This window comes from Xyrauchen texanus, chromosome 4 (genome assembly GCF_025860055.1).
Source record: "Xyrauchen texanus isolate HMW12.3.18 chromosome 4, RBS_HiC_50CHRs, whole genome shotgun sequence".
Taxonomy (NCBI): Eukaryota; Metazoa; Chordata; class Actinopteri; order Cypriniformes; family Catostomidae; genus Xyrauchen; species Xyrauchen texanus.
Window position 1 is genome coordinate 53,973,590 of NC_068279.1, and position 27,877 is coordinate 54,001,466.

The 27,877-nt window shown below is 41.3% G+C and overlaps 1 protein-coding gene across 3 annotated transcripts in view; it reads right to left on the reverse strand.

The window, feature by feature from the left end:
- The window catches only part of LOC127637737 (astrotactin-2-like), a 749,824-nt gene that overhangs the window by 528,526 nt on the left and 193,421 nt on the right, over positions 1–27,877 (reverse strand). The window lies entirely within an intron of this gene.

A 27,877-nucleotide genomic window follows, 5' to 3' on the forward strand; every position in this document is an offset into this window, starting at 1 on the left:
ACTACAGTGATACGTGTAATGAAGCACATAACATCTCATACAAAAAAATTATAGTTTCAGTAAACTTGCCGCAAATTTGAAACTCATTATTTTCACATACAAATGAGCTTTGCGGAAAACTCTTCATTCTCGCCAAAGGTTTGCTGCAGGTTCACCACTACTGCTTTTACAAAATTTCCTGATGCCAGGGTGCATTAGTCGGCCAAGAAACCATGTTACATGGAAAACAAGTTTACCAGTTACTGTGTTGACACAACTAGAGCTTTTTTAAGGAAGAATAATCAATGGATATGACAAAGTTTGTCAGGTAAGTGGCATCAAATCTTTTTTTGAGACGATATTCAGAATTTAGTTTAGAATTTCACTTGAAAGGAAAGAGTTTGTGGAATGAGTTTTCTAGACATCCCATCCCATCTTAGAGACAGTTATTGGCCAGAATAAGCTTCAAAATGGACCAGATTTGACGTCAATAGTCCAAACTTGGCAGCTTGTTTATTCAGTTAATTCGGAAGGGTACAGTGTGAACACAGCATTTTCACATATATAAAGAGGGTAGAGACTGTTCTGGAGTTCACGTGAGGTGACAGCATGATTTATATACACATCTTCAGCCCGCTGTTTGAAAATAACTGAACTGATATAAGGGAAGACAAACAGAAACTCTGCAATGTTTCCAATGTTTGTGTTTTATTTCCACCCAGCAGAAAATCAGAGCACCTTAGGGGATACCGCTGACCCATATTACCATGTTCTGGCCCATTTGCACCACAGAGGAGGCATAACACATAAAAATAAACTACCCCCCTTTTATTGTCCATTGTAGGAGTGGGAGGAGGTGCAACAAAGAGATGGAGTGGGCTGAGATGCCTCAAAATGTCGCAAACAATTTATCTCCCACCTCCATTACCAAGGTCCAGCTACTCCCTACGGCCGGTGCTGTATCACAACTTCAATTAACTTGAGATATGTAGAGGGCCGCTCTCTCTGTGGAGGCATAATGGCTCTGGACAGGGGCGATTTCCGCCCCATACTATACCGAGGCCCCCTGACGGAGCACTTTACAGATGGATGAGACCACGGTCCCTGTTGTGGATTTTCTTTTTTGCTGAGTTTCACCAGTGAGTTCCATTCTGTCCAATTAGCATCTGCTTGTTTAATAATAGTTTAATCCGAGTGTCACACTCATCTGTGAATACTGTTCACAATTTACAAGATCAGTGCATAAAACCCACAGCATCTATGAAACCAAAATAATCCTCCTCTATATGTACAGTCAGAGTCACCTGCTGTTTGTCATATATAAGAACTTTGGACCAAATAGACAAGGGCCAAAAGTTTGTGTCCACAACTATATAGATGTGTTGCATTTCTGCTAGTTTGTTCTAAAAGTTCTAGAGCAACACTTATGTTCACATGATGTAAGTAAACGTTGCCCAGTGCACTGAACTCTATGGAGCGAAAATCAAAATACAGATCAAAATAAAAGGATGAGAGAATTATAAATGTTTTGGGGAACAATTCTTTTAACTATTGTTTTCCCAATTCTAATTTCTCATTCAAAGTGCAACATATCCAGGACAAAAAAAGGAAGTTGATCCAGGAACATGTCCTACTTTGCAAAATCACAGTAATCATCTCTGCAGTGGTGAATAATTTGATTCTAAATCAAAATCAATGAAACTCTTGGCCTAAGATTACACCTCTTTCTGACTTAAAACAAAATAATGTTTAGTTTTGCTGTTAACTGCATGTATTCCTTTATCTGTCTTTGAGTCACATTGTGTTTCTCCAGCATGGATCCACAACAAAGGCAATCGAGGACAAAACCTCTTAATTCAATTTGAGCTTTCTTTGTCAGTGTTGATACTTCTGTTGTACTCTAATTTGACTAATCTCTCACTGAGGCCTATACGACTATTGTGAAAATGCAAATATATCTATATTCATTCTGAATCAGTCCTTAAGTATTTGGCAATCCAAAAGAGAGTTGTGCACCAACACTGAGTGTCAAGGAAGAGAGGTTGCAACTTAACTTGGGGAAGTTACCTTGCTGAGAATTAATTTAATAAAGATTAGTAAACAATGAGTTAGCTAAAGTAGAACCATTTCTTTTCACACCAAAAGTATACCACTTATTTACCTCCAGAGGTTATTGGCATGGTTGGGGATTAAAGGAATACATGTAATGGAATTACATATTTAAAATATAAAATATAAGTAACTGTATTCCACTACAGTTACAATTTAAATAATTGGTAATTAGAATACAGTTACATCCAATAAGTAATCCAAAGTATATAGAATACATTACTAACCTTGAGTAATCTAATGGAATATGTATTCTGTAAACCTGGTTATTGGGGTTCACTTGCAACATTGCAGAAGCTCAGTTGCAACATATTTCAGTTAACTCACTTAAATGTTTTGCTCTTCAGTGGGAGTTTTATGTGATGAATCACAAATGTGCAAGACTGAGAGCAAAGGGTCATAAAGATGTGGTAATGCTCAGTATTCCCTCTGGTGTCTTTGACTGTGCTCATGGCTAATCCAGCCGCGGTTAACCAAACAAATTGAGGCAGGGCAGATTCCACTTAAGATTCCCAACTTTCCGTGACTGAGAAGTAACTGCCACTGCATGCACTTCAGAGGGAATCAGAGATGAAATACTTAAGAGCAAGCAAGTCTCTGCTCCTCAGACACAGATCGTTCATCTGTGATTTTTTTTCTCTCTGTTTCCATCCTGCCCATGGTGGAACAGTTTATTGATTGGTTGCTTATAAATGCAATCGGTTACCTTTCAACAACCATTCAGACGTCTGTGTTTAAAATGGGATTGTTGTGTTTATTTGACCACTGTTCTAAATGTCCAATTGCATGATCATTCGAGAAAGCCAAGATTGAACAATTCGTTCAAGCAAACAGACCCTTATTGATCATACTAAAATTCTACAAAGAACAATGAACCTTTTACTCTTTTTGTGTAGTTACCTGTATAAAAGGTTTACTGTGCAAATATTAAAAAATATTGATGTTGAAAACATTTGTAGCTTGTCACTTCCCCATGACACAATAACCAGATCAGCACAAAAACATAATTACATGGCTCACAGTTGGAGTGGAGCAGTTGACATAGAGCTGTCTTGTTTTTATCATCAAGTACGATGTGTCCTAGTTCAAAGTGTAAACTGATGCATGTTCTTTCTCTCCCCCATTTCAGAGACCCACAAAGTCTGAACTTGGCCTCTGTGCTATTGACCCATTGTAAAGTTATTCAATGGAAAGGAGGAGGCGAGAACCGGCTTTTCAATATAAATAACAGTTTAATAGCAAACTTAAAAGAAGACACAAACACACACACATGACGGACATGTCCGCTAACGATCTCTCTCTCCTGCATGACACCCTGCAGTCGACCTTTATACCTCGGAGGCTTGATTAGCCTAATACAGGACCGGGTGCGTAGGATCACGACCCGGCCCCGCCCTCCGCCCTGCCACACTCATACATCCAAACAACTGCACAATCCCACAAATCTCTCTTTCTGGCATCAACAAAAACACTCTATGCATGATACAGAGTGAATGAGATGGATATCTAGAGCAGCAAAGAACAAACTGATTTATCTTAATAATCAGTGCCATAGGGAAATAAAAATAGAGGTAAATATGAGATTGAAAGAAAACACGGCCCGCTCTCTTTCCATCCCATCCCTGCCCCCAAGAAACTGGGAGGTCCAGTGCCAGGATTCTTCCCCGGTTAGAGGGGTCCCCCCCGCCTGTGTCTTCTGCTAACTCTGTCTCTCCACTATCCCTCCCAGGTTGGCAAGCCTGGTCCCACTGGTGTAGTAGGGGGGCCTGTGCAGGTCTGTTGGAGCTGCTGGGATCCAGGACATTTCTAGGACCATTGTCCAGTAATGGAGGTGGGCACTCTGGTCCAGATTACCGACACTCCACAGTCCACCCCGATTGAGCTGGGGCATATCGGATACCAGTAAGTACCCAGGGGGATACATATCAAGCTTTGGTAGATTCTGGCTGTTCCCAAACATCCATCCACCAACGCTTGTTACAAGATGGGGCATTGGGCACAAATAGTCAGGTGAAGGTGCGGTGTGTACATGGGGATATTCACATGTATCCAGTGGAAATCATTTAGATACTATTCAGGGGGAGAAAACATAGAGTGGAGGATGCGATTAAATCCTGCTTCACCCATCTGCTGAATTTGGAGATGAATTGGCCTGACTTTAAGAATTTGTTAAGGGAAATGTGTGCTAATAGGTCCTGTGAAATAATGCCTCGGTGTGTGACGTGTAATGCTATGGCTGGGGAGGCAGTGCAAAACTCAAATGAAGAGTTGAAAGTTACAAACATGCATTTATAGGTGTGTCCTAATCATTATGTTTATTGATAATTTTTAATATTAATGATAATAAAGTCATATAAATAAAAAGTATGGCACTTTTCCTCAAGTCCAAATGGAAGGTACCATCTGCAGCTTATTTAATGGATGCAAATACATGGTTTATGGACAGTCATGGAGCATTTGCTTAAGCAAATTATACACATTGATGAGTTATAAATTGCATAGATATGTTAAATTTAGTATGTTGTGTCCTGAACAAGTGGTTTCAGGAATATTATCACGTACATCCCTGGTATCAGGGATGATTCCATTTTCAATATGTGACAAGGTCCATGATCAATTTATGACACAAAAATACATTTAGGTAACTCTATGACTCCCTATGAACAACATACACCTTTCAAAACCTCAAAAATAAACTGCCCACGAACCACCTAATATTTTGAATGGCACAGATTGTAAGTGGGATCTCAATTACTCAATTACAGACGGGGACAACTTAGACATGTAAAACATGTACTCCTGTGCTTATTCGAGCCTCTTCTCTCTATGTTCTGAATTTTGAGAGGATCAGAGAATTTAAAACATTTAGTCCGAAAAACCGAAAGGAGATTTTTTGCGCATAATGTTTGACTTTCTCCAATCCTCTTGAACTTCACACCATAGTTAGGGCAGGTTGAGCTCAGCAGTACCAGTTTCAACTTCCAAGCTAAACTAAGAGCTGAGATATGCAGATCCCACATACAATTTATCCCATATCAAATTTTAGGTGGTTTGTGAATTTTGAGGTTTTGAATGATGTATGTTGTTCAGGTGGTGTCATACAGTCACCTAAATATGACATTCAGTGAATTCCTGTATCCCACACATTAAAAAACAGATTTCCACCAAGTTACAATTGCAGGCAATGCAAATAAATTGCCTGTGGGCCATCCTACTTACAATTTTTATAATGGGCAAATAGGTGTATGATGGACAAAATTTTATAACTCCAGGATAAAATTCATGACTCAAAATCACATTTAGGTGACTCTATGATGCCTCCTGAACAACATACACCCTTCAAAACCTCAACATTTTACTGACCATGAACCACCTAAAATTTTGAATGGGAGAAACTGCATGTGGGCACTTCCTGTCTTTTTTATTAGACTTTTTATTTTAATGGACGCAAATACAAGGTTAGTTGACAGTCATTTTTAAAGCATATTATACACATGTATTAGTTATAAATTGCATAGATATGTTACATTTTGTATCTACTTCATTAAAAACTGCACATTACCAGCATCTATTTCTATAATATATTAATATTTGCACTTCTGACTGGATGGTAACTGCATTTTATTTGAGTCAGCAGGCTGAATGTTGCCCCAGCCTGAGTCGGGCAATGGGGGTATTTGGGGATGGGGCGTAGTCGTGTGTCTGTTTGTTTGAGAGAGGGAGTAGAGTGACTCGTTAAGTTGGGTGGCATGATTTCTAATAGCTGTTTCTCATTACAGTGATGGTGGAGAGTGCCCTTAAAAGCAGCCAAACACACCAGAGAAGACAGTGAGAGAACGAGTGTGCAGCACTGGCATGTGTTTATGTTGAGTGTTTTGATCTAATGAATATTGTGACTAAGTTTATGTGTATTTTGAGAATGAATTATTGAACTAAGTGAAAGCATTAAAAACACAGGGAACCCAATACTACAGAACTCAAGATGATAGGAACTCAAGATTACCAAAGTCTAACTTATCATTTCATAAACCCAACACTTTCACAGAAATGTGAGAATTTGTTCCTGTCATCTTTACTTCAAAAACATTTCATCCATAACTAAATGTCAATTTTTCAGCTTTTTCAAGCAGTCACAGATAAACTCAATTGTGATCTGCATGACTCTGAAAAGTGACTGTAACCATCTCTGTTTAAAAGCAATTCCGTTTACTCATTGTTGTCTCGATACACAGCAGTCATCTGAAGCCCAGTGTCCTTTGTTTATCCTTGACTCACATCTTATCTCATCACCTCATTATCAGCACAACAGTGGGTTAACAGTGTCTTTAGAAATAGGACACACACAATAGTAGTGTATCGAGTTTTAGAGCTACTGTAGATGTCAGTGGATTGATAATCCACCAAACCGTAACAGAGGATCCTCTGGAACCCCAAGGGCACAACAAGAACTCATGTGAGATAGGGAACAGGGCTGAATTGTTTGTTTGGGCTTAAGTCTTGTGTACACTGCTATGTCTATTACACAGCAATTGGCCCCATGTGGCAAATTGGGAGGGGACAGAACAATGCCAATTAGTTGCTTGACTACTCGCTGAGCAATAAGGAATAAGAACCAATGGTAGACCATAATTCAGAATGAAAGATCATCAGGATCTAAGTCAGTTACAATTTGGAAAAGCACATGTTGAGCTGCCTTTCTGTATGGCAGCTTTCGACCACTCATAAGAGGATGAGAGGTATGATAAAGAGAAGATTGGACTGACAGTGAGGGACATGGTGGGTTATGATGAGCTCTCCCCTGTAAGGTGACAGATGTGGAGGTTAGAAGAAGATCCCTATCAAGGGGGCAGTGAATATCCCTGTTCCCATAATGTGTTAGAGGCCAGGAAAAGAAACAGGGTACCGTAACAGTCTATTATAGGGATCATTACTATTATTATTCTTGTTGTTGCTGTAAAAACACCAGGATGCAGCTTAAACAAAGCAGAATAAAATCAAAGTAAAGACTGTAATGGAGCATTAGATAAATATTTATGCATTTATTTATGTAAATGTTAAGCTCATAAGCAACCACTGAGAATTTGCTATGAGAAGTTTTGCATTTTGTGTTGAAGTAATGGCATATTTTAGGCAAACAAAACTAATTTCTTATGCAAAAGGGTAGCTTGACTGTAGTTAAACTAGGTTAAATTATGAGTAGTTTATAGCTTGACAAACGAGGGTTCAATATCTAAAGTAAAAGCCAGTTACAATGTGAAGGTACAGAAGGCTCCACATCCCCACTATTCCAAAGGGAAATTAAGATTCAGTAGGGAAGCAATATAATGGTCCTTCCGAATCCCCTGCTGCATATGTGTTCAATGACTCCACAGGGAGGCAAGACTCCATGAACAATAGGTAGCAACTCTCACAAACCACCCAGTTTTCCCTTTCTTTCTTTTTCTTTGTTTATATCTACCTCTGCTCTCTTCCGCTGGTCCACTCTGAAGGAAGAGGAGAGGTTGAAATAGAAAAAAACAGTTTGGATGCTCTGTAGTGTGTATTCCCCCAGTGATTTATTCAATTCGAGAAAATCTGAGAGAAGCAGGAGTTCTCGGTTCCCAGGGAAAGCTTCCAGTGACAGCACTTCTACCAGTGTGATAAGTGAGCAAGTAAATGGCTAAAATGACCTGACAATTGCTCACAGATTGAGAAAAACTGAAGAAATGCTTTTGATGTAAGCAACATTTGTAAGACTACATGTTACTAGCATATACAACTGAAAAGGCACTTATAACATGACATGACAATCGCACAAATGCTGTAAAGTATGGCGGCAACTTATCCACTGTATACTGCCACTTATGTCCTTATATAGAGTAATAGATGTATTGACTGTCCACTGTTAACATTTCACAAAAATTTAAAGGAAAAAGAAATGCCCTAACATATTTAGTTTGTGTGTGTGTTATAATGAGTGGCGATCCAGTGTTGGAATTTGCTAACTTTAATGATATGATAAGTGCTCATTGTGGCTGTGCTCAGTGACGTTGAGTTAACACAAACATGCACTTTATTTGCACAACTTACAATCCTTTCCCTGTTAATGATATACATTGACTAATGTACAGACGCACTCTTGGTTTGTTATACAGTTATATAAGCACTGATTCGAACCCAGAGCTCCTCTTACTAAAGGGAAAATATTACCACTAGACCAACAAGTCAAGTCAAAGCAAATCATATATATATATATATATATATATATATATATATATATATATATATATATATATATATATATATATATATTCACCTACATATCATTGGTTTGTACTCAGAAAATGCCTCTGCAGTTTATTTTATGTTAATAGTCTGATCAAAGTTGGCAGTACAGTTCTTTAATGGTCTTGGTCTTGTCATGGACTCGTGAGCAATTTGACTCAGTCTTGACTGGAAATTGAACAAGTGTGGACTCTGACTTAACCCCGAGTTCTGTCGAGTCCCTTTTCTAAAAATATACAGTGAAAGTTTTGACTTATTTGGCAGACATTTTTGACTGACAATATCAGAGATCTTTACATTTGTCCTGCATTTCAGTCTGCTTTGTAGAATCAGAACTAGAGATTCTCAGTTCACAATGTCGAGTAGGTTCTTTCCAGTGAATTGGCAAAAAGGTCCGTATCGATTGGCTATTCAGTCCGATTAGTTCGAACTGCTATCTCACTGAATAATTTACAGCAGTTTCTCATTCATTAAAACAGCATTGTGACGTTTTAGAAAACGGAAAAAACTGTGTCTTGTTAAGGTGCTGTTCTCAGCAAATGCGTTTTTCCATCCATCCATGCTGATTTTCAGTTGTTCCCCTTCTGTCACTCACTTGTGTCGATGTAGTGACACTAAGACACACCGGGGGTCTCTCTAGAAAGCCTCAGTTGCCTCTGAACTTGAGAAAGGGCCAATGAAAAATTGGCGAACAGAATTTGCATGTCCCTCCCCCGGACATACGGGTAGGGTGCAATATCGCTGTTCATTCAGATTTTTTCTTCGGAGCTGAGTGGTTGTGTGTTCATCAAGCTGACGTTTCCACTACTGTTCCACTCACCGCTACAGAGCTTTGCTGTTGGATCTTACGCCGCGTTACCAGCGGCTTGTCTCTTCTCTGCACACCAGTGCAGTCTACGCCCCTGGGCGCTTCGACTGCACTTCTAAAAGAGCAAATAACCTCTAAAAGATTATTTTCTCTAAAATAGTACACATTGGCATTGAATGTCTTTTTAATGATGCAGCTTTTTAAAGATGCCTTTCTGCCTTTGTATAGTTCCTGGATGTGGCAGATATCTCTCCGCTTCTGACGGTCATGGACGCTGCAGTGTTTATTGCAAGAAAATGACCATGGCAGTGTTGCAGTCGCAGCTTTCCTTCCTCTGAGAGAAAGCCACTTCAGCCGCTCCCGTGGCTTCTTCCGACGGGATTGAGATCTGGGGAATCTGAGATATGGGGATCTGGGGAATGCAGCAGGTGCAGTTTCGCCGGGTAAATCCCCATGAATCACCCGCCCCCCAGCATGCTCGTTTGCTCCTGTCCAGGTCCGATGCGAGACTGGCTCGCTCTGCGGCCAGTATGATGTCTCCTTCGGACCCCCCGAGCTGGATGACTATATTGCCACTGCATCTGAGAGCGTTGCGGCATCTGACACTGAGAACTCAACTGGGCTGCCAACTTCGGGTCTGTTCGACCAGTCTGAGGCCGACGAGCAGATGTCCGGCATGCTTACCCGGGCCTCCGTGGGTGTTGGCCTGGACCAGAACTGCACTTGGGTAGAACTGCACTTGGGTAGTCCTGATCCTGATGTGCTGCAGGAACTGCTACAGAGCTGGCCTCTAGACCTTTCCATCCCCCGGTCTGACCGGGCTGTGGTACCCAAAGGAGCAGCTTCCTCACTCCTTGATTCACCTAACCGGTGTCCAAACACGGAATTCTCACGTCGGTCTGGCGCCAAACACCTACAGTCATGGCACCATGGACACGGTCCCCTGGCCGATACCCGGTGGGCCGGTTCTGATGAGTCTAGAGGATGCCTCCACAGGACCTCCTACTCAGTCACTTTCTACGTGGAGCAAGGTAAGTGCTTTGTGTTTTCCCTCAGCATAACTGTCTCGGTATGCAAATTTGCTCCCAAACATAATATTACCTGCTCCTCTCCGCTGCAAAGCCCCACCAGGTACGTCAAACGTGATCGACTCCCTAGTGCCCCCCGCTCGGAGATTGGACGCATTGCTTACGCTTTCCAACCCGCAGTGCAGGCTGGCCAGGATCATCCGACTCGACTACGTGATTCAGTTTGCCGTTTCAGAGAACAGGGATTTTGCCGTTTCATGGGATCTCTCCGTGATCCTTGCAGGCCTTCAAATAGCTCCCTTCCGTTGAGCTAAAAGCCCTCTCCCTGAAGATGGCCCTCCAGATTGCGCTCGCTTCCATCAAGAGGGTTGGGGACCTGCAAGCGTTTTCTGTCAGTGACACTTGCCTGGATTTCGGTCCTGCAGATGCTCATGTCATCCTAAGACCCCTACCAGGCTACTTGCCCAAGGTTACTACAACCCCCTTCAGGGACCAGGAAGTGAACCTGCAAGCACTGCCCCGGGAGGAGACAGACCCAGCCTTATTGTTGCTGTGTCCGATGCGTAATTTGTACAACTATTTGGACCGCACACGGAGCTTTAGGCATTCCAAGCAGCTCTTTGTTTGCTTTGGCGGACAGCGGAAAGGGAACGCTGTCTCCAAACAGAGGTTGCCCACTGGGTCGTCGACACCATTGCATTGGCCTGTCAGACCAAGGCTGACCCTTGCGGGTTCAAGCGCACTCTACGAGGAATGTGGCATCCTTGTGGGCACTGGCCAATGGCACCTCTCTAGCAGACATCTGCAGAGCGGCGAGCAGGGCTACACCTAATACCTTTGCGATATTCTATAATCTCCCGGTTCAGTCAGTCTCATCCCGTGTTTTGTCAGGTCCGAGCCAATAGAACTCAGTAATACGGAACAGCTGACCAGGCTGACCATAGTGCCTTTCTCCTCCTCTGAGTTGAACACGTGCGTTCTTACTCCCAGGCGAGCCCACAAAACTCGTGCTCCCTAGAAGTCCATCCTTACTAGCCCTCTGGCTCGTGAATTCAGCGGAGGAATTCCTGGCCAGACCCACTACGGGTACTAATTACTTTGTACTCGAATTGGTGCTCCACATGTGTCGGATATTACGGTAACCCCTGTGTCATATTTTCCGCAGTATGGTCCCCCTCTCAGTGGACCCGCATCTTCCTTGGGCATTCCCCACTGCCTCTGGCCGCTGTGTTTGTACAGCTCCTCCCTCACTAGGCAGGACCTACCACCGCGCCACTTCCATGTGTGGCTTGTAAGCCCATGTGATGTATTTGCCACATGTTGACCTTCCCAGCCTGGGCAGGATGTGGTCTCCGCGGGGTCTTTTCCCCCTAAAAGAATAGGATTGGAAAAGAACACCTTCCCCGATGCGTGTGATAGCGTTAGATGGCCCCAGCCACATCTAACAATCTATGGAGAGAAAACGTACAGAGAAAAGGCCACGGCTGACATGGCCTGCTCTCATGCTTGTCACGTCACTTGTTCCCCCCCTCAGGGATGCGGGGAACCTAAAATGTATATGACGTCTTATGGGGCATTGGGGAAGGTTACATGCAGCCTGATATGGTCTGCTCCTTTGGCACGCACTGCAGCATCAGCAGTTCACGTAACACGATTCATTGTCCCCCTAGTGTCACTACACTGACACAACAGAAGGGGAAGGTCTAGGTTACTGTTGTAATCCCTGTTCCCTGATGGAGGGAACAAGACACTGTGTCCCTCTTGCCACCACACTGTACCAAACGCTGTAACGGCTGAAACTTATTCTCGGCTCCTCAGTGCAAAACCTGAATTAACAGCCATATTGCACCCTCCTTTGTACCTGTATGTCCAGGGGAGGGACATGCAAATTCTGTTCTCAAATTTTTCATTGGCCTTTTCTCAAGTTCAGAGGCAACCGAGGCTCTCAAGAGAGACACCCAGTGTGTCCTAGTGTCACTACATCGACACAACGTCTCATTCCCTCCATCAGGGAACGGGGGTTACAACAGTAACCTAGATATTTTTTCTATGTAAACATGCTAAACAGATGTTTTTGACCATTGCATTACGTATCGCTATGTTTTTGGGGTCTCGTGCAGGATCGCCACAAACTTTAAAAGTGATATTGTCAAGAACATCATCTGGTAAAAATATAACTCGAGACACCTGTGTTATATTCTATTGGCTGATAGCACATGCACAACACCCAGATGTCAATTGGATGTTTGTGTTTACATCTGGAAGACGTATATATTTGTTCATCTGCAATCCGTCTATAAGACGTATGTCAATAAGTGTGTCTTGGATGTCAATAAGACATTAAGAAAATGTCTTTGAGACATTTATAATTAAGAATGATTGTAAATCTGATCTTTTTAAGATGTTTAGCAGATGTTAGATGCTTTCCAGGTGAAAAGATCAGAAAAATACATCTCAGAGATGTATGTGTGTTTTCTGGATTCGTTGCAATGCATTGGTCTGAATGGCCTCTAGTCTTTTAGAAATGCTTTAGCCATAGTTACTGTACAGATACTAAAGATAATGTAAAAATACTTCTCTCAGTCTCAGAAACAAATGGTTTCTGAAAAAAAAAACTTTTTGTGCATACCCTGAGATAAACTCTTGCAGGCAAAAGTAAGCAGAAATGCTACTTGACTTAGAATGAGTGAGAGACTAGAGCCAATAGTTCTTTGAACTTTACATTTAATAAATTCATAAAAACAAACACTTTTCTTAGACTTCCTTTACTGGTGTCAGTCTTTACCAATGTCAGTCGTTGTTATGGAACTAGTACTTTCAGCCTGAAGTGGAAAAATATGACTGGTACAATATTTTCTAGCACAAATGGCACGTTTTCCTGAGAATGACCCACAAACAAATGTTTCGAAACATCTTATTCAAAAAACATTATAAAATACATCCCTGGTTCCTTTTTTTTTCTACCAATGGTCCACTTTCAAATGGGCATTTCTGTCTAGATCAGGACCAAACTCATCTCTGAAAACCTTGAAAAAGAACATAAGTGAAAAAAGGTCCTGTTTTTTTTAAATGTTCATTGTGTGTGTAATCAGTTGTGGTAATGAAAATGTGAATGCTCCACCAGCATTCCCTTTGGTAAAAGTCCTTCAATATGGAAAGTAAGGACACAGCAAACAATACTTGCTAATGCTTATGCTGTACTGTAAAAAGATAGCGATTAACGGATGGGTTGATTTTATTTCTGTAGCTTAATTCACTAACAGACAATAAAGGTTAAAAGATAATTCATGATAAATTATGATAGTTCATCTTGTTCCTCTCTAAATGTAAATATTTCCATGGGTCAATCTCAAGTAAATACTGTATGTCTAGGTGACAGTTTACCCCATTAAATAAATAAATAAAACATTTGCAAAATAAGGAAGCCTATTTTTAGGACTCTTTGTGATTTATTAAGAAGAATATGGAAGAATATGGACTTACTTTCTTTTGTGCATTAACTGCATCCTCGTTAAGGGCCAGGCATATTTCTAGTGACGCATTCCTTTCATACACATGGAAAATATGGATCTCGTCAGGATTTGGATTCACGCTCCGTTAAATCATAGAGAATGTAGGTCATATTGATCAAGTGACACATAAATAATGGCTAGTATTAACAGTGATTGCATTGGCCTTCCAGGGGTGCATATCCCAAAAACATTGTTAGCCAACTATGGTTGTAAGTTCTATTGCTACCAATGATTTGGTATTTTCCAAAACTGTAGTTCCCATGAAACTTTGCAAACAGCATCGCAAAGTTGTGTGTTTGGAACTACAGCTCTTTACCTGTGGTTACAGGCAGAGTTCCTTGTTAGATTGCTGTAAGGACATAATTTCACTTCGCTGAGGCTTCTTTATATTTTATTCCCTATACTGTATATCTTTCATTCAGTCAAGATATTGATCACATTTACATGCATTAAACAAAATACTTTTTGGGGGGATTGAATGAATTAATTAACGTTCTATTTATATGGCACTTTTCTGACGCTACTCTCAAAGTGCTTCATATAGTGACCAGGGGACACTCTTCAACCAACACCAGTGTGCAGCATCCACATGGATGATGTTATGACAGCCATAGAGTTCCATTATGCTTAGCAACAGTACACACCAGATGTTGGTGGAGAGGAGAGCATAGTTATGTAGCCAATTCATCAAAGGGGATTATCAGGAGGCCAATGGGGGAAATTTAGCCAGGACACCAGGGTTACAGTCTTTACGAGAAGTATCCTGGGATTATTAATGACCACAGAGAGTCAGGACCTTGGTTTAACATCTCATCCGAAGGACAGTGCCTTTTTACAGTCACTATACTGTGGTGTTAGGACCAACACAGACTGCAGGTTGAGCACCCCCTTCTGGCCTCACTAACACATCTTTGAGCAGCAACCTGAATTTTCCCCAGGGGGTGTCCCATCCAGGTACTGACCAGGCTCAACCCCGCTTAGCTTTAGTGGGCAACCGGTCTAGGGCTACGGGGTGATGTGGCTGCTGGATTTGCAGAGAGAGCAAATGCAAATGCAGCCGTTTAAGCGCTTAAAGGCTGTTAAGAGAACGCGCTTTATCACAAACAGTTTCTGTTGGAGAACAAGGATTCTGTATTTTCAATGCAAAAGTGGTGTTTTTGGCTGCATTCCAAGTGGGATAAATCAGCCTCCGAAGGGCACTTCAAAGGTAGAACAATCAGAATAGATATCTTCAAATAATTGTTTTTGAAAAATGGCTTAAAAGTGATTTCCAAATGAGTGTTTTTTTGGAGCCCCACATCTTTTACCCCTCAACTGCTCTCATAGTGGATGGTAAAGTCTTTGAAAGGAATAGGGCATAGGGATGATCTCTTCTGAGTAGAACACATCCATCTGAAGAGTGTGCATGTGCATAAGTGCTCGGGTGCTTTGGGGAAACTCCGAAGTCTGATTAGAGGGAAGCACATCTATTGCAGCTCAATGTATCTGTAGCATTACACAGTGCAAGCCGATTTCATGTCTTCAGCAGATTTCTCAAAATAAACTTCTTTATGGTGTACAAGTAAATGAGTTTTATAATTTAATTTTCCCAGAAGTTATTACTCCACCCCTGCGTAACGTCATTATTGACAGCAGTGAGTTACGTCGTTGTTCAGGAAACGCACCCCTGATCTCATCACTCTAAATTCAATAACTGTCATAGGGTAAATATGCCTAAAAAGCTTGAATGATATTTTATCAAATTTGTGAGTGATTTATTTCAGCATCCTGCCAACAAAACAATGGCATGTGTTCCTTCGGGGCCACAGACAGATACTGGCCTGCTGCCGCCTGCTTTGTTACAATCCACATCCATCAACACTGTGCCAAGTCAATCCATAAAAGCAGCACAGAGCGGCTGTCAATGAGAACACAGATAATACTGTAATCAGGAAACACTTTCAGCTTCCTAACAGTTATTACAGTCTTGGTCTGACCTATTTTCACAACATCTTTTCTTGCCTGTAGTTTTGGGATCTTCTTATCTCTTTATAATTTGTATAATCAAAAAATAATCCTTCTTCAGAAAGGAGGAAAAAGTGAAAAACAACTAGACCTACCGCATGCTTTGTCTTAGGTTTTAACCTCACCTCTCGATTAGAACATTTAATCTCTCTAGATGTTTTCCATCTTTATATATTTGTATAGATGAATTGCTGGGTCATTCCAGCACTGTTGCCTCAACAACCATAAAGTACTAAATTAATTTGCTTCTACCCAGAAATTGATCTTTAACTTTACATATTTTCATGAAAGTGTGAGGAAACAAAATATAAACTACAAGGTGAACTCAGAGTGATACATAAAGTTAATTAATAATTGTGAGTCCCATGAACTTCTTTGGCTTAAAAATCCTTAAAATTAAGATTTTTAGTACTTGTAACTCACATGATCAATTACAGAACTGAGGTTGTTGGGAATAAACATTGTGCTTTAAAAATTTGAGCATGATTGTTTGGTCAAAGGGAATTTAGGCATTTTATTACAGGGCTGTTATCAGGGCCGATGCACTTTGGGGCCAATCAGGGGCAGACTTGCCAGCGGGAGTATCATGCGGGCCGGTGGGTCATCCGCGATACGTGCCGAATGGGCCGCGATAAGTAAAAATTTCACGCCGCTCTATGCAGAACAGGCCACAAAACACTGCTGCGATATGCAGAAAAGGACAGCGCACCCCCAGTTTTTCATGTTAGAAGTGAGTGTATATCACCTGGAGACATGGCTAAAATGTACTGCCCTTTCTTGTAATTATGAAAAAAGAAGTATAATGAAAAATTTCCTGGATGAAAAATTTATGTTTGCATGGAGTGTGTATGCCGGTCGCAGCTCTGCGGGTCACATGCAGATATCATACAAAGCTACAGGAGGCCACACTCTGCAGCTAAATTGGCTCTAATGCAGATTTCGCCCTGAATCTCTTCCCACAGAATAGGTGATACATGCGGTGTGTGAATTATAATGGTTAGAGGATCTCTTTAGTCAGATGAAAATAGGTGTTTTAACATTTCTTAAGAATGAGAGTTGCTTAGTGATTGTTACTAGCCCAAATCAAAAGAGCTAACCCTGAAGGCTATATTATATTGCATAGCCATGGCTGTATGGCTCGGGTTCCTTCATTGATGTAAGTCTATTATTATTTTTTGTTGTCAGTTTTAATGTTATCACACAGAAATGTATTATGTTGCTTATGAAAGATCCAGAACCCTGACATCAGCCCCATTATGCATAGTTACTGACAAGCGACACATCCCATCAGAAATTTTGGGATTGTTTAAAGAGTGCCAACCTTCTTCTGCTGTGTGTGTTGTGTTAGCAGCATGGGAGACCCATGTTCTCATCCCATGGTAAAACCAGGAAGTGATTGTGTTTGTATAAACAATGAGTAGTGTGATTTGGAGGATACATTTTTTCCCCAAAGATTACATTTTTACTCTACTGACATTTAGGGTTAGGGTTAAGGTTTCATAGAAATTTAACAAAATATACATTCCTCTTCACTGTATTATATCATTGTGGGTATGGGGGCGTGGTCATGTGTGCCCTTTTGGTTTTAGTTTTGTGAACGAAGCTGAAGAGATATAAAGTACTCATGTCGACTGTTTTCGTTGCCTCCTGACTCCTCCATTTGACCTGAGAATACTATCTCTGTTACAATCATTTAAAAACAACATAAAAACAACTCACTTTCCATTCCCCTTTTTGGGCATTTTATATATTTATTTTGCATCTCTAGTGTCCATTTAACCAGGAAACCGCCGCAACATATAAAATATGCCATGTAAAAATAATTGTGCAAAAATGTAGATATAGGTTCCCACTTTATATTAGATGTATTTAACTACTTTGTACTAACAATAAATACATACAATACAATGTATTTATTCTGTAACTAAATGTTGTTCTGCAAAAATCTCCCAAGATTCACATTCGCTGCTACTTTGAGGTACTGGTAGGTTTAGAAGTATTGGTAGGTGTGAGGTTAGAGTTTAGGATAAGAGTTGGGGTAGGGGTAACAGTGTAACTACATATGTAATTAAATTCAGGTACTTTAAATGTTAGTACAAGGCAGAAACACATATGCACATAAATAGTACATTGCATCAAATGCTAAAGTAGCCTATATAGTTGTTGAGTTGTTTGGCATCATGCGAGGGTCGGACGTGTGAACTACGAGCTCTGTGCACTTTGCTCATTTTTAAAACATTTTGTGTCATAAACAGGTGAGATTCAATACACCCTGTTCCATAACTGTTCTATGAAGACAATATGTCAAAGAATTCAAAATCCTAGGGCTCTGGAGACATTAAAAGATACTTACGTGCTCAAGCTGACTCCCCTGACATGGCCGCAGACCAGGGACTCGGTTTGGATGGTGTGGCGGGAGCATGTTGGTAATGCTGGTGATGGTTGTTGCTGATTTGGACGATCTTGCTTTAATACGTCAATCGATCACTGCAATGGAGACGAGATTCTCTGAGTTGGATACAAGAATGGGGGACGTCGAGAAACGGATCGATTATCTGGAGTCATCAGAGAGGGAATTAGCTGCTATCCCGCTAGCGACCAAGATAGACTTGGATTGCGTTTTGGAGAAGTTGGAAGACTTAGAGAATCGTAGCTGGCGAAACAACGTCCAAATTGTTGGAATTCCTGAGAATAAAGAAAGCCGTCGTATGGTGAAATTCGTAGACGAGCTCTTCCCGAACATAACAGGCCCTAAGCTGGAAATCGAGCAAGCTCACAGGGTTCTGGCACGGAGATCCGCTGAGATCCACTGGCCCGATCAATTCTGGCTAAAGTTCTCAGATCATCTGATAAAGATCTCGTGTTATGCGAGGCAAGGAGTAAAGGAAAGCTTTCTTGGAAGAACCACAGCATTTTCTTATTCCCAGACTTTGCAAATTCGACAAGAGAGAAACGTGATCGATTCAAGGAATGCAAGAAACTCTTACATCAACAGAAGGTCGCTTTTGCACTGATGTTCCCGGAAAATTGAGCATAGATAGTATAGAGCAAAGTCAATAGAATGAGGACGTCATTGTGTGATTCCTTCAATGCAGCTGAGTGGACCTGAATCACTGAACATTCACTTGACCGTCTGAGGAAACTGAGTGCCTTTTTTGTTTCTTTTTGGGTTGGTTCTGTCTAGCAGCTGTAGTATGTTTTGTGGAATAACAGTCCTTTGGGACAGTTAGTGGATGAATCTGCATGTTCTTTGTACTTATGCCTCCTATTGGTTGGAGTTTGTTTTGTGGAATATTTCTTGCAAATCATTAGAGTGATTAGAGCATGTGTCACACTCATGTAACATGAATGACACACCTTCAGGACAGTTATGTGGATGAATCTACAAGTTTTGTAGGTTTATTCCGCCTATTGACTGGAGTTTGTTTTATAGATTACTGTTGTGTAATTCTGTCTCAAGAAATTTGTATAGAAGCACCAGACTGCAAAGTTGTCGCTTGGACTCTCGTAGGCATACACAGACTGTTTGAGTTCAGAGGGATGGACGCCAGTTGGCCCTGTTGTGCGCAGGGTTCTGGGGGAAGTTCATGGGTTGGTTGTTTGCACTGATGTTGGAATGTGGTCCTTATAATTCTATTTTTAAATCACAATCAATTTGTTTCGGATATGTCAAAGTGTCAAATGTTAATATGAGTGGATTGTCTCTCTCCACGTGGAATGTGAATGGGTTGGGGCACCCCATAAAAAGAAGGAAGGTTATTTATTTTCTTCAACGTAATAAATATGATAGGGTGTTTCTTCAAGAAAAGCATCTTTCCCCGTAGGTGAAAAAGTTGGGAAGATATGGGGTGGACATGTTTTCTTTAGTACTGCCTCAAGTAAGAGCAGTGGAGTCAATACATTGATAAGTAAACACCGACAATTCAAATTTCTCAAGCAGATTAAAGATAAATTAGTAAGAGTCATATTTGGTTTAGCAGAAATTGAGGGGCAAAGGTTGAATTTGGCTAATCTTTACGCACCTAATGCTGATGATCAGGGCATTTTAGAGATCTTGAAGGGATGTTGCAAGCCACTGGCACCTCTCATGATATACTATTGGGAGCAGACTTTTATCTTTTGATGGACTCACTCCTTGATAGTGATTTTTACCTTGGCCATTGATTTTAATAATCTTGATCTCTATAGTTCCACGTCTTTGTCTACTGATGAATATATTAGAAACTTTGTGGAACCATTAGATCTCTCTAAACTGATGACTGAGCAAAGCAATTCTCTTGATTCTGAGATAACCTTTTGGAAAAGGCCATGAGGAATCAGTGTATTACTCCCTGTTAATTCAGAGTCTGGGTGACGGTGCTTCAAATTCTCTCAAAGAGATTATGGGAGAAAGATTTAAATTTGGTATTGGAGGAGGGAGTGTGGGCTAGGATTCTAAAAAATGTCAAGTCTACATCTAGAGATTGAAGTGTGCGTCTGATGCAATTTAAGATTTTGCATCGATTCTATTGGACCCCCTATAGATTGTATAGGCTTGATCTTAAAGACACACCCACCTGCTGATGATGCCAATCAGAAGATGGGGTAACAACCCATGTTTTTTGGGGATGTGTTAAGCTCCAAGATTTTTGGTTGAGGGTTCAGAGATTTATGTGTGGCGTATTGGACACTCAATTTTAATTTTGCACCAGACATTCCATCTTAGGTGATGGGGCGGTCATTAATTTTAGGGATAGTCACTTAAAGGAATAGTTCACCCAAAAATGAATATTTGCTGATAATTTACTCACCCTGAGTAAGGGGCAGTGGAGAGGGATTAAAAAATGTGTTTGTGTATGTGCATTCTTGTTTTTTTTTTTTTTTTTTAAAGGTATATTTTTTATGTTTTTTTATTTTATTTTTAAGTTCTAATTGTAAGTGACCACTTTAGTGTGTGTTTTTCTACGTAGCGTTTTTCATTGACGCCTTTTTTGTTATCTCATCTCCCAGTACAAACATCTCAACCCAGAGTATCACTTTCTTGTGTCACATGGTGATCTGTCTAATTTGGTTCAATAAATTAACAGTTCATGTGTTTTGAAGTGCTGGTGAAATAACACTGGCATCTCTTAATGCAAAAACCATGGCATGCAGATAGCGAGCCAGCTTGGCGAGAAAGAGATAATTACACAAAGGCCATTAACGGAACTCATTTAATGAAAAGGCTCCATCAGGAGTAATCAGCGCTGTCATCAAAGTAAATGAATGAGGCCAGTAGACAAAATCACAGTCATATAAAATATCACTTTTTCAAAGATGTGCCACAAATGCGTTCTTGCAGTTTTCAGTCATACCATCTGAATGAGGAAGGATGCTTAATATCTACCTGGACCTAACTTCAGTAGTTCACAAATAGAGCACATTAGAGTGTAACAGTGGGGTGATGGAAATAAAAGTTGCATTTATTTATAATGATAATGTATAACCTTTCAAGACAGACCTAACATGAGCTCTGAGGTTGTTAAGTGATCATATGAACATCTGTAAAAGACAAAGTCTAATAAATGCATTATTATTCATTTGTATACAGTTATAGCAACATGCATAATATTGCTGGATAGTGAGCATTTTAAGTTGATATAAATGCGTAATAAGTACACTTATTCATACTTAAAGGATACAATTGTGAATTATATGATATTATGCCTGCATTCCAGAGTCCTGGCTTGAAAATTATCATCTTTTATATTTTCCACCAGATGGCACCATTTTCCTCATGTTTTGCCTATGGAGCAAATACATGCTTTTTTCCTGTTTTCTTTTGCTGTATTATGGAGCATTGCAGGCCAATGGAATAAATGATGCAGCTAAAATTGTGTTGGTATGGATGTCAGAGTGTGTTTTGTATGTGTATATTGAGAAATGTGTGTGTGCTTGTGTGTGCATGCGAAAAATCAAAAGTGACCGTTTTTTTATTTTACTGAAACCAATTGAGTTGTTACTTTAAATTATCCCTTATCTGTATGGAAAACAAGCTGTATACCAAGCAGTCCTTTAATTCAATGACAATTCAAATTTAAATTCACCAGAACACAAATTAAGACTTTTAGAAGAATATCTCAGCTTTTGGTCCATACAATGCAAGTGATGGGTGCCAACATTTTGAAGCTCCAAAAATCACACATAAGATTACAGTGATTGAAACTCTCCAGAAGCGATGTGATGAGAAACAGATCAATATTTAAGTCTACATTTTTTTAATATACTATAAATTCTCCTCCCTGCTCAGCCAGTTTCCACTTTAACTTTAACATTTACATTCTTCTTCATGTGTTTTTATTTATTCACATTCTTCATGCATATTGCACCCTACTGGTCAGGGAGACTTAAATATTGATCTGTTTCTCATCCAGACCTATCATATCATATCTGAATATATGGATTTAACCACTGGAGTCATATGGATTACTTTTGTGCTACTTTTATCAGATTTTTGGAGTGTCAATATTTTGGCACCCATTCACTTGCATTGTATGAACCTACAGAGCTGAAATATTCTTCTAAAAATCGTAATTTGTGTTTTGCAGAAGAAAGAAAGTCATACGCATCTGGGATGGCATGAGGATGAGTACATTATTTTTGGGTGAACTATTCCATTAAAAACACTTATTCAATGTTAACCTATGAAAATGTACATTAATGTAAAGTGGACACATAAGACAAATTATTAAGGAGTTTTTAACGTTAGTAACCTATGTACATATAGTTGAGAATGGTTTAATGGTCATCAGGTTCCCAGTCTGTCACTCACTCGACATTGTGTTGATGAGTTGACACTAGGGGATGCTACTGCGGATCCCAGACATCTCTGATATTGAGAAAAGGCCAATGAGAATTGGCGTGTAGAATTTGCATGCCACTCCCACGGACATATGGGTATAAAAGGATTAAAGCTGCAAATACACATCAGATATCTTCTTCGGAGCTGAGAGAGCAGTCACAGAGCTGAATTCCTCTGCTGTTCATTCATCTCTACAAGCTGTTGGTTTTACGGCGCTTTCCAGAGGTTCTCCCCCTCGCACACTACGTTGTGCTGAGCACACACCCCTGGGCACTTCAGCAGCAGAAAAAGAGCTCACGGAGTGAATAACTTTGTTTATATATCTATATTTATATTCCCATATACATCCCACTCCCCGTCACGCTTGTATGCTCCAACCGAGCGCTGGAGCGCGGTTGCCGGTTCGCTTCACAGCGGACCCGCGATCTCGTTCGGAGCCCCTGACGACAATGAGATCTCGATCGTGGCATCGGAGAGCGGGTTAGTCATGTCTGACGCGGAGGACTCGGCTGGACTCCCACCCTCGGGTGCGGCAGCTCAGTCGCAATCTGACGCGGAGCTGACAGCCATGCTTGCCCAGGCAGCCTTGAGTGTCGGGCTGTAGTGGAATCCTCCGCCTCCCCCCGAAACCTCGCAGCTCGATGACTGGTTCCTGGGGCCAGAGCGCCGCTTACGGCCACGCTCCGCCCCCGTTCCTTTCTTCCCGGAGGTGCATGAGGAGCTCACGCGCTCGTGGCAGGCACCTTTTACTGCCCGCACACGAGCGGTGAGCTCCTCCGCTCTCACTACCCTTGACGGCGGGGCGGCAAGGGGATACACAGCGGTTTCCCAGGTGGACCAAGCGGTCGTGGTGCACTTATGCCCGCAAAACGCCTCCACCTGACGGAACTGCCTGAGGCTTCCATCCAGGCTCCTGCAGGTGCACCAAGCCAAGGCACTTAGAGAACTACACAGGGGTAGTCCTGACCCGGGTCTAATGCAGGAGCTGCGCTCGGCAACTGACTTCGCCCTCCGGGCAACGAAGGGCTCTCGGGCAGGCGATATCCACCTTGGTGGTCCAGGAGTGCCACCTCTGGCTCATATCATGTGTTATTGTAGTTTACCTTGCTGAATAATTAAAGATTAACATTGTTTATGACAGTTACTGTGCAGGCAAGATCAAGTTAGCTAAAATGATCAATCCTTATAGCACTATATTTCACATGCTTTGCAGTTATGTACGCTTACCTGTCCAATAAGATTCAATTCAGGGTCAGTTTCAGGGTCAATTTTGATACCCAAAACTGAACGAAGGTCCCTCCGGGAATCAAATGCCCTGCCGATTTTCACTCTAGTTTTCCCTCGACCATGATCACATTGTTTGGCTTACTCAGAGTTTGTGTTGGAGTCGGTGTTGTGCTGGGAGCTGGACGTTTGCTGGATTCCATCTCTAAGATAACGTTACCTAGTGTTGCAGTTTGTTGTCACTGTTGAATAGTGGAAGAGAAGCACTGAAGTAAGGCTACCGGGAGCGTGCATAAACGTCACATCCTTTGGATTTTCCCGGCAAAATCAGACTACAGGCTTTAATAGGTAACCTAGGAAGTCTGGGAAGGGCTAATTTTTTAAGTTGCATTACAAGCCTTTCACACATTGGCAAAAAGAAGGTGAATATTACATGAAAAATGTTACAAACTGCACCTTTAAAGATGGAAATCACATTATACTTCTGTGGCAGCGGGGGCGTGGTCAAGCGCCCGTCCGGGAGAGGAAAACGGTAAGGGCGCTTACACCTGAGCTAGATTATGTCTAACACCTGTCTCTAATTTCAGTGAGCACGGGGAGAGCGGCATAAAAGGCAGCCAGAGGGCCTCCATGGGAGAGAGAGTGGCATACCAATTTACTGTGTTTGTGTGTGGTCAAAACTGACTGTTTAAAAGTGCTGTGTGCACGTTGTAATTAAAAAGAGAATAAAGAACCTCACCTCTGAGCCGCTGTGTCAAGTGTCGTCCCTTGATCGGTGAGGATTTCTTTCGGAATCCCCACCCGGGAGATTATCTTGAAGAGTGCCCCTGCAACACTAGGTGCGGAGATGTTGCTCAGAGGCACTGCTTCCGGATATCGCGTCGCGTAATCCACTAGGACTAACACAAAGCGATGTCCGCGTGCTGACCGTTCTAATGGCCCAATGAGGTCCATCCCAATTCTTTCGAAGGGGACCTTGATTAATGGTAGAGGGCGCAATGGTGCTTTTGGGGTGGCCGGTGGGTTTACCAACTGACATTCACGGCACGCCGCACACCACCTGCGGACGTCACCGCCAATGCCCGGCCAATAGAAACGGGCTATTAGAAAGAGAAGTGTTTTCCGTTCCCCTAGGTGACCGGCCATAGGATTATAGTGAGCCGCCTGGAAAACCATTTCCCGGCGGCTCCGTGGAATCAATAATTGTGTTACTTCCTCCTTTGTTTGAGCGTCCTGCGTCACTCTATATAACCGATCTCTAATCATGGCAAAATATGGGTATGCAATGGCGATGCCCGGTCGGAGCAGTGCCAACAGGCGTTTATGCAGATTTGTGGGGGGCCGCTTCTTCATGCACCTGACTTCTCTCTCCCTTTTATTTTGCAGACGGACACTTCAGACAGAGGGCTGGGGGCCGTACTCTCGCAGGTGGTGGAGGGGGAGGAGCGCCCGGTGCTGTACATTAGCCGTAAGCTCTCCTTAAGGGAGACTAAGTACAGCACCGTGGAAAAGGAGTGTTTGGCCATCAAGTGGGCGGTCCTCACCCTCCGTTACTACCTGCTGGGGCGGGCCTTCACCCTCTGCTCAGATCACGCCCCACTGCAGTGGCTCCATCGCAATTTCAGTGAGCACGGGGAGAGCGGCATAAAAGGCAGCCAGAGGGCCTCCATGGGAGAGAGAGTGGCATACCAATTTACTGTGTTTGTGTGTGGTCAAAACTGACTGTTTAAAAGTGCTGTGTGTACGTTGTAATTAAAAAGAGAATAAAGAACCTCACCTCTGAGCCGCTGTGTCAAGTGTCGTCCCTTGGAGGAAGTCAGTACAACTTATTTTATCAAAATTACAAGAAAGGGCAGTGCATTTTAGCACTTGTCTCCAGGTGATATACACTCACTTCTAACATAAAAAACCTAGATGTGATATATATATATATAAAATATTTAAAATATTAAGAATAAACGTACAGTATATCCGGTTCATTACATATTCAAATATATATTTAATTTATTTATGAACTACTGTATGAATTTATGCCTTCTCAATGTTCTCATAAACACTTCTTTTCCACTGGTTTGCAGCAACTGTATTACAATAGTTAAGTTTGGTTAATAAGCTCTTTACAAAATATGGAAAAAAAAAAAACATTATCAAACTGCTTATTAATGAGCTTATTAAAAAATAATACATAATTTGCTACAGTGAATGTAAACGAATAACATCCTGTAACGGATTCACACGATGGGCAAGGAGGAGGCAGAACAGTCAACATAACTTTAATGTGGGGTCTGGGTAACTCAGCAAGTAAAGACTCTGACTTCCACCCCAGGAGACGCAAGTTCGAATCCAGGGCGTGCTGAGTGACTCCAGCTTCTTAAGCAACCAATTGGCCCAGTTGCTAGGGTGGAAAGAGTCACATTGGGTTAACCTTCTCGTGGTCGCTATAAAATGTTTCACACTCTCGGTTGGGTGTGTGGCGAGTTGTGCGTGGATGCCATGGAGAATAGTGTGAAGCCTCCACACATGCTAGGTCTCCACAGTAATGCGCTCAACAAGCCACGTGTTAAGATGCGTGGATTGACGGTCTCAGACACAGAGGCAAAAGATTCGTCCTCTGCCACCCTGATTGAGGCAAGTCACTATGCCACCACGAGGACCTAGAGTGCATTGGGAATTGGGCATGCCAAATTGGGGAGAAAAAAAAATAGATTTTAATGACATAAAAGTTCTTAAATAACAAACACAAAGACACACTCGAGGTTGTGACTCTTGCTCGTCTTTATCCCCCTTCCGGCTGATTAGGACAATTCAGTGCTGGGCTTGTATCCTAACGGTCCAACCACGGCCTCCTCCTTGTCACACATACTATTTGTAAATAGCCTATTAATGTATAAACAATAATTTTTGGATCAAGCAACTGTTTAAAAAATTTAATATAAATACTTGTGTAGTTATTATAAAGTGTGACCCAGATTGGTCTTTCTTCAAATTTTGTAAGGATGTGATTTACCTGAGAAGGTCACTGAAAAAGTGGCTAGTCTCTGTTGCACTCTCTAATTGCACAATGGAATAAACCCATTTTTAAAGTGACATTAAGAAGCACTAGCCATTAGCAATTTCCAGAAGGCCAGTTGTGTGAGCTTCTTTCCTCCTCAGTGGCTCAAAGGGTAATGAAGTCAGAGACCTTTTTGCATGTGGAAAAATCACACCGATGAAAACTGACAGGCTGAGATTATCGATCCGGCCAGGTCAGTTCCCATAGGAAGAGCTTAATGGACTTTCAACCCGGCCAAACAGGCTTGAGTACAGACAGGAACCTCTTGAGACTTAACATACATAGTGGATATACATCGTCATTACGAAATCATGTCAAGAAACAACAGAGACATATCTGCAGTGTGCTCTTGTAACTCTCCCCAAAATAAACTACAGCTAAGTTCACCATAACCTTTAAACACAATGTGAAGACATACTGAAAACATTCTCTTCAGCCACATTCTTATCACTGTTAGATCTGAAGAGATCACAGAAAAGTTCTAAGTGAAGAAAGTTGCTGATCAAATAAAGAAATGAAAATTCTGTCGTCCTTTACTCACCCTCATTTCATTTCAAACCTGCCTTTTCTTACATGACAATGGAAGTTCTTTACAAACAATGAAAGTGAATGGGTACGGGCGCTGTCAGGATCTAAAATGGTCATAAAAGTAGTTTAAAGGTATAATAAAATTAGGTCATATGATTTGTGCATTCATTTAAAAGTTCCCCTCTGCTGTAGCTCCTAAATCTTATTGATGTTCAATTCAATATGGCACATCAAGTCGTGTTGCACCAGATTTGACAAAGTATTTCTTCATGTGTCTCTGCAAGTGTTTTCGCATTATACTTCATTGACATCCACCCCGATAAGATGCGTCTTGATGCACCATATATTTATTGAATGAAATTTGAGAGCTATGGCAATCATATGAACTACCTTAATAATATTTTATGCCCCTTTTATTAGTAGTAATAGATGTATTTTATTTTATTTTTTTACTTTATAAATTAATTAATTTATTTATTTGGAGCATGTCTCCATTCACTTCCATTGTTTGAAAAGAGCACTCTGGACATTCTGCTAAATAGCTCTGAG